General features: G+C 31.9%; 1 pseudogene; it reads left to right on the forward strand.

Annotated features, from left to right (window-relative positions):
- The window catches only part of LOC139503938 (chitin synthase chs-2-like), a 31972-nt pseudogene extending 22364 nt beyond the window's left edge, over window positions 1–9608 (forward strand).
- The last annotated feature ends 5483 nt before the right edge of the window (window positions 9609–15091 follow it).

A 15091-nucleotide genomic window follows, 5' to 3' on the forward strand; every position in this document is an offset into this window, starting at 1 on the left:
CATGGTTTATTTACTCTGAAAATTTTGCTTGGTTTTCATGTTTTAGATTGTGAGTAGTTCAGTTTATGGGGAACCACTAGTGGTTAGTTAATGATAAGTGGTATGCAGTTGTATAAGCATTGGCATTTCTCATTTCTATGGAGATTATTTGCCTCAGGCATGGTCTTTTGACTTTGATACGTTTTACTTAGTTTTCATTTATTAGTTTGCGATATAAGTGGGTTCATTGGGAACCACTAGTTGTAGATCATTGATATGTGGTATGCAGTTGTACTGGTATTGGCACATCGCATTAACATGGAGATTATTTGACCCCGCTTCCTCAGTTATGGTTTATTGAATTTGATATTTTGCTTAATTTACATGAATTAGTTTGTGTTTACATCTGATTAAAGGTAACTACTTATGATAAGTCAATGGTGTTTTGTATGTTTTGTATTAGCATTGGCACATCTTATTTACATGGAAATTGTTCAGCCATGTACCTTCAGTCATGGTTCATTGACTTTTAATATTAATATCTAAAATGTTAAAGTTTTCAACATTTGCATTATCGAAATTATCAAAAAGCGAGACATATCGCTGTAATAACAGTTAGACGTAGGTATCTAAATAACGAAATCAACATAGCACTTTTTTACTTTTAAACAATAATAATGTACTAGCATATAATTTTAAGAAGAGTTTATGTTTTAATTCATGTCATTTTAATTTTTGTCACATTTGGTTTTACCTGCAAAGTAGAAAGGGATTAATATAAGTGGCAAAACTTGTTTCCCAATCCACTATAAATAAATATGTTTAAACCAAACCTTGTGTAGACCAAGGGCTTTATTGACAAAAGATGAATACTAGTACTAGCATTTCTAAATAAAGTCCGTTAGCATTCATGATTATCTACATTTTATTTTTTTTACTGATCATATGTGCTAGATGACCACACCTTTGGAATTCTACCTCTTTTCAACCTCAAGCTGGCTTAAATTGTGTTCAAAGAGTCGAGTAAGGTAAAGTTCTTTGATAAGAAGACTTGATTAGGCAACAAGATCTGGATCTTAGGCCATACTGTAGGGCAGGGATATGATTTTGCATCAATTGAGAAGTTCCCGACGGGAAACAGAAAATAGAAACCTTTTTAAAGGTGATAATTTAAACTAAGTATCAAAAAATTCTACGCGATTGCCTGCAGGTGTCCTTCAAAACGAAATGTTGATGCCTTGAACACATCTGTGTTAACTAGCACCTTACAAAGGTAGAAAATATATTAAAACAGTTTTTGTTATGTTTGTGCTTCTGGCCTCTGTTAGTCTTGTATTATGTTTAATTTTAGTTTATTCTATCTATATTTCTAAGTCTAGCGAGACGTCCATTATCACTGAACAAGTACATATTTTTGTTTAGGGGCAAGCTGACGCAGGCCTCCGGGTTGTGGATTTTATCGCTTTATTGAAGACATATTTGTGGCCTTCGGCTGTTTTCCCTTCTTTGGTCGGGTTGTTGTCTCTTTCAAACATTCCCCATTTTTAATCTCAATTTAATTTATAACACATGTATAATACATTCTTTGATAAGTAGACATCGTAAACATGAATGAAGACAATTGCAATATCTTAGAAACTGTCATCTAAATCTTTAACGATGGTCCATCCTAAAAATATGTTTATAGAACAGAAAACAAGTGACTTAATATACTGGTAGGATTTAAATATTGGATAAACCAAGAAATTCATGTGCCAGACACACACGCCAATCAATGGAACAAGTATTAAGAGACAGCGTATGAATTTTAAGGAAAATACTTCATGAAGCGGGAAAAAAACTCAAGGAAAATGTGAAAAAAACCGGTTGGTTAAATTTGTTCCTGATAATCCACTTTGAAGCCTTTTGATAACATTAATTGTTAGCTCGTTCTTTCCTCTAATATGCATTTTCAACTGTACTTAAACAAATCAGTTACCTAAACATACGTCATATAACTATTCATTATATCGTAGGTCCGATGGTATGGTATCAACAGTTTGAATATGCTATAAGTCATTGGCTGCAAAAAGCAACTGAACACGTGATTGGATGTGTCTTATGTAGTCCTGGATGTTTCAGTTTGTTCCGGGGTTCTGCAATATTAAATCATGATGTTCTTGAAACATATACTACAATTGCAGAGGAGGCAAGACATTGTTTACAATATGATCAAGGTATTTAATGAATTTTATTTATTCTAATTTTAAAGGGCACAAATGTCTTGTGAAACATTGACGTTAATATCAATAAATTGCACCATCCTCAGGTATAGCTGTATGCTATGTATACATTGTATATATGTATACATGGTATATTCCATGTAAAACTGGAACTTTAAAACGAACAGCAGGAATCAGAGCGTTGATCCTTTGTCTTTATATGTGTTATTTTACCCTTGAATAAATGTATCTAGCAATTACTGTTACTAGGTCAATAATCTAATGGTGGACGGTCTCCGAGAGTATCACAACCCTATTAAGATGTTTGCCCGGTACTGGTATGAAAATAAGGATATTTTACTAATCAAATAAGTTGTTTTTAAAGTTTTGAAGTTAGTAAAGTTAAGGAAGACATCTTTTTCAAGGACAGCGTTGTTTCCTTGTGCTATCCTGTTTGTTTTGTTTTCTGGTTTTAAAACTGTTCAAGACTTTATATGATTTGGAATTTAAAGTAATGTGGTCTTCTAATTGTATGATTTCGAACGTCAATGATGAATGTAGTATCTATCATGAGTTTATTATATGATACAACAAATTATTTGCTAGTATCTTTGATGAGTTTATGAAGTTCTGTATTAAATGTTTTGATTAAACGTTTGATGTTTGAGACGATGACATTAACATGATTAATATTTTAGAGTTTTGCTGACCTAAACAAGATTTTTAATAATGTTGTAGCAAAATTGATATATTACTGTTTTGTTGATTGGAAATGAAATTGTTCCTAATTCTATTAAATGCAGGACATATACCGAAATATATATGTATCTATACAAATATTAAAATTAAAGTAAGTCAGTCTTATTGGAAACATTATAAAATAAAAAACAAAATCATTGACAGGTGAAGACCGATGGTTGTGCACACTGCTACTTCAAAAAGGATGGAAAATTGAATATTGTGCAGAATCTGACTCATACACATTTGCTCCAGAATCTTTTAATGAGTTCTACAACCAACGAAGACGCTGGACTCCTTCAACTATGGCTAACATTTTAGAAATAATTCAAGACTGGAGAAATGTTACAGAGAGCAACGAGAATATATCTTTTCTGTACATTGTCTATCAGGTCTTTTTGTTCGTGTCAACAATTCTAACACCAGGGACTATATTCATGATTATTTTGGGTGCCTTAATTGTTGGTTTTGAAACAATACCTCCATGGTTGGCACTGATATTGAATCTACTTCCTGTTGTAGTGTTTATATTGATGTGTTTGTATGCGTCATCCCAACGACAGGTATGTTGTTGAAACAATTGATATGTACATATATTTTCATGATGAAACTTGATATAGCTTAACAGATCTTTATCGAACTGCTGACAGCTGGAAAAGAAGCTGCTTATCTGAATAGACATTAAAACTCAGAATGAAAGTATAAATGAGGAATATGTCAAAGAGATAACAACCCGACCAAAATTCAGCTGACAGTTGTAGGAAACCTATGGGTTTTTAATTAAGCAAGAAAATTCCTCACAAGGAGGTGGGCCTTAGATAGCACCGTACATAAAAATATGTTCTAGTTAAGTGCAAATTTGCATTAATATTAATGTGCCTAAATTTCCATTTTGAACACCTTTTTCTTATTCATTCCATACCTGATTAGATTAGAAACATCTGTACATCATTTGTTTTATTTTTCAGTTGCAAATGGCTGCTGTTTTATCATGTATATACGTTATTGTAATGGTTGTTGTTATGATTGGAGTTGTGCGAGACGCCATACTAGAGGGTTTGTGTTCAACAACCACAATTTTTATTATCTTTGTTGCCGGAGTTTTTGTAGTATCTGCACTTCTTCATCCAAAGGTAATACATTTGTGAATATGTTTCATCACAATTTGTAGAAATTTGAAATACTTGTTTGTCTTCATTATTGAACTACTTTTTAACACTCTGTTATAGTTTAATTACTGAAGCTGTACAACCAGCATGACAGTAATTGTTGAATATCTAAAACCTGTAATGTTATTTTGTTATGTATAAGTTCATACACAGGATGTGTCAACAGTCTGACTGTCTTTTTAAAAATCTGTAATCAGTAAATTGTCAGTATGAATAAGTAGTGAAAGTGATTACCGTATTTAATGAACCACTACTCAGATGATAGAGTTGAATATGAATTTTAATAGATACTACAGATGATAGAGTTGAATATGAGTTTTAATAGATACTACAGATGATAGAGTTGAATATGAATTTTAATAGATACTACAGATGATAGAGTTGAATATGAATTTTAATAGATAAAACTCATCATAGATACCAGGACTAAAATTTGTATATACGCCAGACGCGCGTTTCGTCTCCAAAAGACTCATCAGTGGCGCTCGAATCCAAAAAAAAGTTAAAAATGCCAAATAAAGAACGAAGTTAAAGAGCATTGAGGACCAAAATTCCTAAAAGTTTTGCCAAATGCAGCTAAGGTAATCTATGACTGAGGTAGATACTACAAATGATAGAGTTTAATATGAATTTTAATAGATGCTACAGATGATAGAGTTGAATATGAATTTTAATAGATGCTACAGATGATAGAGTTGAATATGAATTTTAATAGATACTACAGATGATAGAGCTGAATATGATTTTAAATAGATACTACACACACCCTTCTAGAAACACAGCAAAATCCATCAAAACATACTTAGTTCAACACCCGGACTGTCTTATTCAAAGCATGTAATATATTCAAATGATGTTGTCAGTATGAATAAGTAGTGAAGTGATTATCGTATTTAAATCATTTGCATTTTCCAGCAAAATGCATTTTACAATGTACATACCAGATTTAAATTAACCAAATATACATCATGGCATAAATAAGAAAATTAACCATATTGTTTTTTTTTAAAAAGTGGAACATTGAAGTAATATCTTTTGAATGAAATCTTCGTTTGTTTCGAAATTAGAAAAAATTGTAGAATTGTCAATTAGACTTCTGTCCACTTGAGGCAAACAATAAGATATAATCATTTATTAGTGATTGTTAGTATCCCAAAAAAGGAAATAAGCAAAATCCTTATTGGATTTGGAGTTTTGATTTACCACCGACAATTTTGTTAATATTAAAATTATGATATTTTCGCATTTTGAAAAAATGTAATCTATATTACAATAATTATCACCATGTCCATAAATCTATGCTTCTTAAATGTCGTTGTAGGAATTCCTTTGCCTTATTCCTGGACTGTTATATTTTTTGGCCATACCGTCAATGTCAATGTTGATGTTTTTATATTCGCTTGGAAATCTTCATGTCACATCATGGGGTACAAGAGAAACGAAAACAGAGACAGTAGAAATAGAAAAACCAAAATCCAAGCCAGAAAAAGAGGAAACTGGTTATTTCTGCTCGCTGGGAAAGTTTGTCAGGTTATATACTTTTTCATAATACTTTTGCGTGTGAAATTATTGTCTGTTAGCAAACGTATTGGAAATTCTTTTAAACTAGTGTTTTTGTATGTAAAAGGTCACTTGAGCATAGTTTCGAAGCTCCCCACAAACAAAATCATTTACAAAAATAAAATTAATGAACAATCAAACGATGCTATACAATGAGCAATTCGAACCTAACAATATTTGATCAGATATTATGTGCGCATAAAAAAAATCCTGCCAACAGACTTAATAGTATTCATTCATGTTAATCTGGTAACTTTTATGCCGTTGACAAGGCCTGTTACAGAAACTATTTGTAATTTGGTTAATGTCCTTTGACATAAAAATCATTGACAATTTAAACTAATCCTCTAATACTTTATTTTACCGCGTGTATAGTTTGAAAAAAGGCTGTCATAGGACTATTATCTATGTAATCGAACAGATATATATAATTTCAAAAAGATACAAATTACAACGGTTTGATTGAAAGAAAGCAAGCAAATAATTATATCAATTAAAACAAAGGATGTGCTCGTGTAATCTAGAAAGAGTAGGGTTTAAGTCGACGTGTCGTAGAAATTACAAAAAAGGTGATTAGTCACATACTGTCCAAGAAAGCGGAAACGCGATAGTGACAACGATGAGTGTAGGCTATCCCTGATAAATGTACTCAACAACAGTCAACGATAGCATAACACTCATTATAATTAAACGGCTGCTTTTAAAGTTCTGTTTGTAAGTAGTGGACATGGTAGGAAAATACGAAAAATTGCAGTTCAACACGTGCAGATAATGGAAGATTTTCACCAAAATAATCACAAATAACAGCTGTTAAACAAAAGCGTAGGAGATACAATTGGGTTATAAATAACCTCATGAATCGTAGTTAATCCTACAACGCCATGTTCGGATGAAAGTAAAAACAAAAATAAAAACAAAAGACGACAATAATAAACACAAGTTTATCAAATTCACATTATTATGTTTTTATCTAAATAATACCTGTATACCAAGTATGTCTAAATAATAAACAAGCTGAATATTTTACAGTTGCTTATTCTGTCCTTCGAATGATTACACCAAAGATGAATTTTTGTATTCGAACTTGGTCAATGAAATGAAACGTATTGTACATAAAGAGGAGGACACACAAAACAATGGTATGTATGCACAGAATCGAACAATGAAACAAAGAGTCAAAAATTAAAATTTGCAAAAATGATATTGTCTACTGTCGTTCAAGTAGAACAATAACTACATAGACACTAATCAAACGGATAAAATATAAAACCATTAAATAACTCAGGAATGTGTAATTTTGTTACCTTTCTTCCACTTAATTAGGGTTATTGAGGTGTACAACGTTGATTTCTATTTTACGGAGGAATATTATTTATACACCACCAACTTAAAATGTAAAATTGCATCTCAAAATAGTTCTTATTTTTGATAACATCTTCAAGAACAGAACGAAACTTAAGTTATAAGACATCTTTTATTAAGATATTTTGATAAAGAGGAAAATAGGAAATTGTAAATCTTATATTGAGTTTAGAAAAATAATTAATCTTACATATTTGTTCGATTTTTTTTATACATATAAGGGAAGACAACTTTATCAAAAATTCTATATATGAAAGAATATTATGACATTTTCATTTTTATACTAATAAGTTGTGTATCAAAAAAACAAACACATCGTCTTTAATTTTCCAAGAAAATATTGCTACACGTTTCTTATCAACTTTCATTTCAAAAGTCTATCAGTTAGAATCTCTTTCTATCCCCGAAAAAGTTTTTTCTTAAATAGTCTTTGCAGTAATTGGTAATTTTGAGAAACTTAATGCAGCTTGACAAAAATCACAGTGTTTTTTCATCATAGTTTTGAAAAAGCACGATAAAATCTTTATTTGTGGAAATAGTTATTGCTGATCTACTCTAAGAGTTTTATATTACGACATTATTTATTTGATAGTGATTTGTTGTATGAGAACAAGAAGTTACGACAACACATTTATTTTTTTCATTTTCAAATGGCGAACATTGTTATGGAGCTTTCAAAGCGGCTCTTCATGGTATGTTTGTATTACTGTGGTTCGATAATGCAAGGGCTATTGTGTACTCTGCAACGTCTTTGAAAGAGATTTGTGGCATACATTCAGTATCTGACCCAAAAATTCAAATGTTGTCTCATCGGACAATTTCCAGAATATCATACCCTAGCTCTCTCTCTCTCTTTCTCTTACATATTTTTGTAACAGTTAACACTTTCAATATTTTGTTGTCGTCGCACCTATTTCTGCTGATTTTGACATCACTGAATAAGTTAAGTTAACAATTAAAACGCTATCATTTTTTTAATTGATTTGCAGAAAGTGCAGCTACCAATAAAACCTCCAGTAAAAATAATGAAACGCAGGAAAATCTAAAATCTGACGACACAACAGTAAAAGTAAGCTCTGATGTTGATCAAGACAAAGATGATCTCGGAAAAACAGAGGATGATAATTTAATGAATGAAAAAAAGAAAACAAAAATTGATAAAAGTGCTAAACGGACAAATCCTGAAGATGTTTATTGTTTATGTGTCGATGAAGGTTTGCAGAAGATCAATAAAGATGAGTCCAAATTCTGGAGGAAACTGATAAAGAAATATTTACAACCGTTTGATAAAAAGGAACCGCACATACAAGAACGAGAAAAAAGACTTGCCGGGGAACTAGTTGAATTACGTAACTCTGTGTGCTTGTTTGTTTATCTTTTAAACGGCATTCTCGTGACAGTTATGTTTGGATTGACACAAGTTAATACATTTAAAAGCTCATTAACTGCCGAATTTTCATGTGGTGGTAAAGATATTTCGTTAGTTCCAATAGCAATACTATTCAGTGCTGTATTTGGTATTCTTCTTTTAATACAGTTTTTGTGTATGCTCTACCATAGATTTTCTACGCTCGTTCATATCACAGCAAATACTGATTTGCGTAGTACTGAAGATGAACATATTACTGAAATAATGCAAAAGATTGCAGATATTGCTACAACACGAATGAAAGAAAAACAAGAAGTGCTATCAGATAAGAGTAAGATAGGCGTAGACATAAAAAGGTCTGTTCTCCAAACAGAAGAAAAGCAGTATAAAAATCTAAAAGATATGATGGATAAAAATAAAGAAAAATTAAAAGCAATTCAAGGATCCCTTTATTTAAAGCATCAGTCAATGAAAGAAAAATGGCAGTTATTTTTAAAGGAACCAAAGTTGAAAGACATTGTTACGCAAGCTGTTGTAGCTAGCAAAATGCAAACTAAAGTACACCCAGAGTCCCCAAATAAATCTTCTGAACCAAAACATAATCAGGAAGTCAGTAGCGATTGCAATATTTGAACATAAATAATCTTACATGATAAAGCTAGTGATAGATTTTAGTTTCCAATGAAAACATATGAACTTCATATACACCTGCTAAAGTGCATGTTTCATGTGTTGTGTCCTGCACACGTCTCTTTACTGTTTTGTTTTGTTTGATTGGTTTTTTTATATTACTAATATCTATTCTTTTATTTTACTAGAATAGCTATAATGTGTTTTAATAAGATTGCTTTTATGTACTATTTAGATTTGATATATGTCGACAGTCCATATGTTTCAATTCACGTTTAGTATGACGAAGTTATTAATAATTATTTGAAAGGTGACGGCGTTCTCTAGTTTGTTTTTCATAAATAAAAAATTCACATATTATATGTATATTGATTTAATATTAACTATTTTGAAACAATCAGCATCAAAAGACAAAGTGATAAACAATTGCACTTTTGCGAGAGGTACTTTTTTTATAATCAATGTGAGTTTGGCGTTATCTTGGTTTTTTTGCGTTTTTTTTTTTTATTAATTTGTTAATATTTTACTAAACAGTAGTACACAAAATGTGTGTCATGCCATGGATAATATTTTTTTATTTAAATAAATAATTTGTTTATTTTTAAAAGTGTCACGTATTGATTGCAATAGAAACAATTCATACACAATATACATAATAATAAAACTACCAATACCCAGCCAAAAACTGACTTACGAGATATTAAAATAATTGATTAAGAGCTTGTCTCGTTCATTATTCGGGCCAATGTGATATCGGAATTTCTTTTCTCACGCAGTTGAGTGTGGTAATCGCTGTGAATGTTTCACAAAATGACTATGAGTGCATTAATACATAACGTAAATATCAGTATATATTGCATATGTTTTTTTTTTCTTATTTCTTTTTGGTTTATTTGGTCATATGTTGAATTGTCCAATGTATATTTTCAAATTTTCCCCCATTGTTTCATATTGACTTAAAATAGTAACTCGGAGAGTCTATATAATTTCAAAAAATAGTAACGTCGAGTCAATGGCCGAGTTCACTTGAAACTCTGAAATCGACTTCAGAGTTAAGAGATTATCACGTGAACGATCAAGAGTTGATATTGGGAACAACTCTTAGTAAGTCTGGGGTAAGGCCCTGACGAAGCATAAAAAATTAAATATTCTAATTGGTTTGACGTCATTCAAGAGTTTCTCGAGTTTAACCCTGGCTCGGTGAGGGTTGGAACCAGGGTACGTGAGGTTAACTCGAGTGGTTCAAGTTAAATCGTTTTGATGAAATCCGAGTTGGTAAAAATAACTCGAGAGTTTCAAATGAACTCGACCGCAATGTCTTGAATTTGGTGTTTTAAAGCCACTTTTAAGCACCGCATTTAGGCTATTTCGTGGCGGCCAGTTTTTATTGGTTGGGGAAGTCGGAGTGCCCGAAGAAAAAAACCCGACCTTCGATAGGAATAATGACAATCCTAGTCAATTAATATTATTATCGAGTGCACCCGCACGAGCGGGGTTCGAAGTCACAACCTCAGTGTTGACAGTTTAGTGATTACAGTAGTACACTACTTAGACCACTCGGTCATCAATCAATATGTCGGAATGGTTACTAACAATTATAACATCTTATCAAAATAATTTCCAGAAAATATATTACAGAGTCCAAATTACTCTATGATTTATAAGATATATAATCAAGGACTTTCACTCTATCGTATTGACCGAGGACAAAGTCCAAAGTTTAATATAAACTGACAGTTCAATATATAACATATAGACCTGACAGATAATATTCAACCTTGGACTTTGTCCTCGGTCAATATGATCCGAACAGGTCCATATATAACGTATATACCCGTAACCGCGTCAAAACTCTATAATTAATAAATGAATAAACTCATCAATGATACCAGGACTAAATTTAGTATATGCCAGACCCGCGTTTCGTCAACAAAAGACTCATCAGTGACGCTCGAATCCAAAAAAGTAAAAAAAAAAAAAAAAAAAAGGCCAAATAAAGTACGAAGTTGACGAGCATTGAGGACCAAAATTCCAAAAAGATTTGCCAAATACAGCTAAGGTAATCTATGCCTGAGGTAGAAAAGCCTTAGTATTTCAAAAAATTAAAAAAATTTTAAACAGTAAATATCAAAAAGTGCACTTCTTTGTCACTCTATACGTATAATATCGGTTATGATATTCTGGAACAATATAAGGATTTTCAAGGGGTTCCGGAATTTTGACGATTGCATCTGATTGACAATAAGCTTGTTGGAAGTTTTATTTGACAGAACACCGCAACATAATTCCAAAACCACTGGTATCAGACAATGTCAACATATCATGCTTAAATATATCTGCTGGTAGACATCAGCTCAGTAGTCAGGCATTCGATCGGTACTGACATGATTTATAACAAACCTTTCTAAAATTGTGCGTTTATAAATTTATAAATTATAAAGAAACTTAGGTTTTAACTCCCTCAGGCAAAGTTGACCTTAAATGAATTTGGCTATTTGTTGTATGTATACGCATATAGCTCGTCAACAGTTTCGGTACTTATACATCCCTCGGATTTCAAATGTTTGACTTTGAGCGTTCCTGATATAGGTAAATTTAGAAAAAGTGCTTCGGACGTATGAAAGACAATTATAATCAAAACCAGGGAGTAAACAAAGACTCACAAAACCAAAGGACATTTAATTCAACAGTTATAAATAATAATTAAGAAGCAACACGAACTCCATTAAAAGCCGAGAGTGAAATCAGGTGCTCCGGAAGGATAAACATTTTCTGCATCGTATACAGCACCTATCGTGTTATTTCTTTATTCAGTTCGGTAATGATGGAAGGTTAATATGACTGAGGAAGAATATCAGATATGATTTCTGACACATTTTTGTCATAATGGCCAATCAGCTCATGATGGCGACCGTAAAATTTCTTGAGTGATGACCTTTATTTGATTGATTCATAACCCTGTCTTAGCAACTTTTGAGAAAGCAGTATTTCTCGTTCAACAAAATCAACGTACTTTGAGCTTGCTCTAGAGTAACGTATCAATTGAGACACATATACTCCATATGCTGGTGCCGCTGGGATAATGCTACACAAAAATCATCATCGCGTTTGTCATACATTTTGGTATTCAACCTACCATCGGTAGTCATTTCGAGAAAAAAGTCTAAAAATGAAGTAGATTTATCTGTGTCGGTAGTATCTTTAATTTGAAGTTCACTTGGATATATTAACTGTAAGTGATCACTGAATCTATTATTATTAATTAGAGACAGTACATCATCAATATACCGAAAGGTGAAATTAAAAGACTGGGCTAATTTCCTTCCTCCTTTCTGTACAAGCCCTTGGATAATTCTGCTTCATAGGAATATAAAAAAAAATCTGCAAGTAGAGAAGCGCAATTGGTACCCATTTAGATTCCAATAGTCTATTGAAATTATTAAACGTGTTTTTTTCTCAATTTATTATTTTATTATTGATTTATTTACAAACCTTTCTATTTGTCTGTTTAATATTTTTTATTTTATTAAGAAACAAAGGTTTCAACTCCCTCAGGCAAAGTTGACCTTATATGAATTTGACTATTTGTTTTAGGCATTTTTGTCATATAGCTCTTTAACTATTTCTGTACTTATATGACGTGTTGTTTTCAATTTGTTTCATAACATATTAAGCTTAATAAAATTATATTCGTAAAGAAATAAAAACAAACTGTTCCTATACGTACTATATAGTGACAAAGAAGAACTTTTTTATGCTGATAAATTCGTAACGTAATGAATCACTGAGTTGGACGCACTTACCTGCGAAAGGAAAGTCATTCCAATGTCATTTGAACTACTTCCCTCTCTATATTTTTTAAGTTTTGTTACAGAAAAGCTCAATATACAAGATTCAGTTACCTTTTGTCTCTCTTTTTGTAATTTGGTTGAGGTTTGATGGTTTACCAGGGTGATCGTTATCTACAGAGGACGGAGCTATATAAGAATAAGGAGACTTGGTATGATTGCCTCAGAGACAACGTCTCATCAGAGTTCAAATTAAGTGTATTATACATTTATAGGCAACTGCATAACTATCAATAATGCGAAAAACCGACGGCCATAAAAGGTCCCTATATGGGTTAAACCTATTTTGACCGCTCAACCCTAAACAACAACCTGGGACAGTGATACTACATAACAATATAAGAAAAAAAACATAAAAAATAGTGTAAAATGGTTTAACTCATCGGATCGATTTTAATCAGATACACATCTAACACAACACAGACCAAACTTGCCAGGCTATTTATAAATATATTCCAACAACACTTTCGCAATGCTGGCTATGTTTGCTTAGCGTTATCGGTTTTGAAGAGAAGAACAACGATCGCGTTAAGCAAACTTTTTATCTGATTCAATGATGACATTTAACCAAATATTAGAAAGTACACCAAAATGTCGCTTTTAATTAGTGTTGTCAACGGTTAACCGGTTAACCGATCGAACAACTAATACCGAATACCACAATCGCTAACCGGTTAACCGGACTTTTTTTTCAATTTTTATAAATTTGATATTAATTTGTATTGAAATCATTAAATAGTTATGTTTTATTTAAAAACTGTCGTCGTGGTAATTAATTAGAAAGATCAATTGTCCAGTATATAATTGATTGCTATTGTTAATCATAAAAACATAAAATTAATTATACAACTTGTCTCTCAGCTCGGGGCAGGATCTCAAAGAAACATAATTAGTATACATGTTTGTTTAACAGTAACTTTAAATCAGTAATCCGATTAAATTTTACGATTAACTTCATTAGTTTGTTTTTGATCTAATTTTATGTAGACCTAAATCTAAATGTGCAACATCCGTCTTGTAAGGCTATGTCTTTCTTTAAACGAAATGCTAACTCAACAATTGTGAAATGCAAACCAATGTGAATGTACTCAATGTATACGTGATATTACTAGTAACATGCTTAAAGAAACAAGCAAACAAAGCGAAGCAACAGGTCGTACGGTGACCTATAGTCGTTAATTTATGTGTCATTTTGGTCTCTTGTGGAGATTTCTCTCATTGGCAATCATACCACATTTTCTTTTTTATAATTAATCATTTCAAATTGAAACATTCCACATTATTTTCGGAGACAACAAGAGAAAAGGAAAAAATAAACGGTTTCAGAAATATTCAATTATAAGAAATGAAGTGTTTTTTTAATAGTTAGTACAAACGCTATAGTTGATACGGTGTATTTGATTATTAAAAGTCTAACTCCGCCAGGAATGCCCGAAGACAAGCCTTATAATGCCAAAGGACAATATTCAACTCTAAAAGCGTAAATTTATGACTGGATGAAAGGTTACAAAATTGACACTCATACCACAACATATATCTATGTGTAGGATACTATTGATAAGGCTTTCAAACACCAATTTAAACTATACCGGTTAACTTGGGTCAGGTACAAAGTGATGATATAGGGCAAAACAAAAAATACTTCTGTGGCATGTCATGAATCATCCTCTGCATGATTTTTTACAAAGACAGGTACTTAATAGATACCAACTTTTACCCTTATCTGAAACCATAGTGTAACATCACAACATAGAAACTACACTATACAATATCAATTGAATTGGTTTAACTCAATAAAAAGACATATTAACACAAGTGAACATACATTGAACGAATACATTTGATGTGTTTATAAACATCTGATGTGCTATGAGTACCAATACGACAGCTCTCATCAATAGATCAAATTAAACATCAATTAACATTTATAGGGCAGCGTACGGCCTTCAACAATGAGCAAAGTCCATGGTAATGTTGCTTAGTCTTTCGTTTTCTATGTTATATCTTCTGTACTATTTTTTGTCAGTTTGTCTTTTCATTTTTAGCCATGGCGTTGTCAGTTTATTTTCAATCTATGAGTTTGACTGTCCCTCTGGTATCTTTCGTCCCTATTTTATGTACAAAAAATGAAAGAAAAACAAATATGTAACACATCAACAAACGACGGCTACTGAATTACAGGCTCTTAACTTGGGTCAGGTACATTCAAACATCATGTGGCGGGGTGAAACCTGC

Source organism: Mytilus edulis, chromosome 14, assembly GCF_963676685.1.
Source record: "Mytilus edulis chromosome 14, xbMytEdul2.2, whole genome shotgun sequence".
In the NCBI taxonomy this organism is placed as follows: domain Eukaryota; kingdom Metazoa; phylum Mollusca; class Bivalvia; order Mytilida; family Mytilidae; genus Mytilus; species Mytilus edulis.